This window comes from Pinus tabuliformis, chromosome 9, assembly GCF_031772625.1.
Source record: "Pinus tabuliformis cultivar Carrire ecotype Pingquan chromosome 9, CPIR1, whole genome shotgun sequence".
NCBI lineage: Eukaryota > Viridiplantae > Streptophyta > Pinopsida > Pinales > Pinaceae > Pinus > Pinus tabuliformis.
This window is the reverse complement of record NC_142307.1, coordinates 1,599,457,394-1,599,460,474: the sequence shown is the minus strand read 5'-3', so window position 1 is coordinate 1,599,460,474 and position 3,081 is coordinate 1,599,457,394. Positions and strand designations below refer to the sequence as shown.

At 36.1% G+C, this 3,081-nt stretch overlaps 1 pseudogene; it reads left to right on the top strand.

Annotated features, from left to right (window-relative positions):
• Positions 1-728: 728 nt before the first annotated feature.
• Positions 729-2,335, top strand: LOC149154867 (3-hydroxy-3-methylglutaryl coenzyme A reductase 1-like; annotated as a pseudogene).
• Positions 2,336-3,081: the final 746 nt, after the last annotated feature.

Here is a 3,081-nt window from a genome sequence, read left to right as displayed (position 1 = left end):
CTCAAAGACTGTGTAGCGAGGAGGATCATGTTGCTGTAGTATATTTCGACAGAGGAACAAGATGCTGACATTTTGACAAAGGCATTGTCAAAGTGTAAATTCGAGTTCCATAGAGAAAGGATCAGGGTGGCAGATAATCAATTTCTTGTTGAGAGGGAGTATTGAAATATGGCAACAAGAATATTCCAATTTAATTTGTCCTTGAATTAAATTGTGAATTAAAATCGAATTCAGTCTTAACAACTACTTGGAAATAACTAATTAAGTTATTTTAAATTAATTGGTTGGAGAAATTCAAGTTAGAAGTCTTTTTGAAGTCATGCAAGAGTTATCCCTTAAATTAAGGAGATAATATTGAGTTATATTTGAGTTGTAATTAGTTAACTCAGTTTACTGAGTTAAGTCTAGTTAAATTAGTTCCAAACTGTTTGAGGAACTAATAGTGAGTTAACATTCAGTTGATGCATTAATGCACTTAACTAGTGCTACTCCAGTTAACTGAAGATTCCCTCATCAAAAACTCATGCATGTCTATTCTGAGAAAGACCCAATTGAGAATAATGTTCAAGGATAGTGTACTATCAGTTGCATGTGTTTTCTCATGGAGAAAACTCATGCATGTAGTCAAGGATTCATCCTTGAGGATTGCATAGTTTTGAAGGCTTGTTTTTCCACTTGGTAATAGGCTAATCATCCACAAGGAACAACGCAAGGAAATAGGAGCTTGGATGGCAGAGAGGAAGGATGAAGAGAAGCCAAGATTGTCTGTGAGCATCTATGAGGATTGTGCGGAGAGATGGCTAGCTGCGAGAGCTAAGGCTTTGTATAATTCCTATGTATTTCCACCATTTATGATAATACAATAGTGTGGGGTTTTTATCTGAGACTTTCCACAAAGTATTTTCATGTGTATTTTGCCATTGATTCTTCTTCTTTTGGTTATATTGTTTAAATTGATCTTTAAGCTTTCAAAAAATGATAGTAGAAGTAGGTTATAGTATTCTGCTTTGATTTATATTGCATTATCGGGTTAACTTATCACAAATTTTCTACAGATATTGTAGTTGTTGTGAGTTCTGGAAAAGTGGCTTCTTATTCCCTAGAATTGACTCTTGGGGGAGACTGTAGGAGAGTTGCTTTGGTGAGAAGAAGGGATTTGGAGATGGAAACTAGGAGATGTGTAGATGGGATTCCCTTGGATGGATTTGATTATGGATCCATCCTTGGCCAATATTATGAACTACTTATTGGGTATGTGTAGATTCATGTGGGTGTTGCACAACCTCTTATTCTCGATGGCTTTGAAAATATGGTTCCCATGGCCACTACCGAGGGTTACTTGGTGGCGAGCATCAACAGAGGTTGTAAGGGCATTCTTTTTTTGGTGGTGCTACAAGTGTTATTCTTAGAAATGGCATGACTAGGGATCCTGTCATTCAATTCCCCACATCTAGGAGAGCTGCACAACTCAATTTTTACTTGGAACATCCCAATAAATAAAATTCTTGTATCTAATATTCAATAGGTATGGTGATTAGATTTATTTTTTGTCATTTTGGATAACATGTGTATACACTCTAGTAGTTTTATCACTCCAAAATCCCTTAATGCTACATATGCTTAATCTATCAATTATTCAAGAGAATCATATTGTTGTATATGAGAAAGTAACCATTTTGTGAGTAATATAAATTGAATCTTTCTCGTTGATCTGATGTTCTTATGAATATAATAACAACACCAGTAGGTTTTCTAGGTCGCAATGAATCAAGTGAGCAATTGTAAGAAGCAATTATAACATGAGGTTTTGTTGTTCCACTAGAGATGCCATGGGGATGAATATGGTGTCCAAGGGCATGTAGAATGTTTTAGATTTCCTTCAGAAGGAGTTTCTTGTATGGATGTTATCATTGTTTCTAGCAAGTCTCTCTAGGCCATGCAAGTCTCAATGATTCTGATTGAAATTCGGGTTTTGGGTCATCCCTATTTCCACTTGTTCTATGGACTCTTAGTTCACAACACTTTTTGTTATTGCCTTTTTTTTTCCATTTTTTTTGTTTATTGAAATTTGTTTTGGCTATTCATAGGGTAATTTTTGTGCAATTTATGTGCAGACAAGAAACCCACAATTGTGAATTGGATTGAAAGGTGTGTGAAATTAGTAATGTGTAAGGTTGTCATTATCAAGGTAGTTGTTAGCAAGGTCTTGAAGACCACTATTCCAGGTTTGTTAGAACTAAACATGCTTAAGAACTTAATTGGATCTGCAGTGGCTAGTGCCATGGAGGCCTTCAATACCCATGCATCTAATATTGTCTCTATTGTATTTATTTAATGCCCATGAATTATGGATTGATCGAGCTATTTTTTCCTATTAAATTTCTCGTTGGTGGTGTACATGCAACATTTTCACAGACTGCAAGACATTTTAGAGCTTGACTGAGAGTGTTTTAATAGCTTGACTGAGAGTATTGGACATTTGAGAGCTTGACCCAATGTTTGAATAGCTCGATCGAGAATTTTTACTTTAGAGTAATGGATACTATGGTTTCAGCGAAAGAAAAGATGGGCATAGAAATTAGAAAAAAGTTGGAGATGAAATGGATTGTTCCATTGATGCATCGACTTAGAATACTGCTAAACTTGTTAGAGTTGGGCCTACAAAAAAGTTCATGAATGGTAATAGTTATACCAAATCAAAGCAAAAGCCATTTGATGCTTTGCTACTGCCCATGGGAATGATGAATAAGGTGTTCTTTTTCATGTTTTTCACTCCCTCCTATTTTTTCATGAGGAGATGGATGGAGAAGATAACAACTTTGATGCCTCTTTTCATGTGATGAGCCTTGGGGAGATGTTGGCCATTGTCACTCAACATGCCTCCTTCATATACTTGAGTGGATTCTTTGCCATTGACTATTTCTAGAATTTTATCACCACCTCCAAGGAAAATGGAGGTGAGGGGTCAACTACTTGTGATGAGGAGTTTGATCAGTTGTAGAAGGAGGAGGTGGAAGATCTCATGATGAGCCCTCTTCCCTTTTTGCAACCAAATTCTAATGAAGAATTTGTGTTCCTATT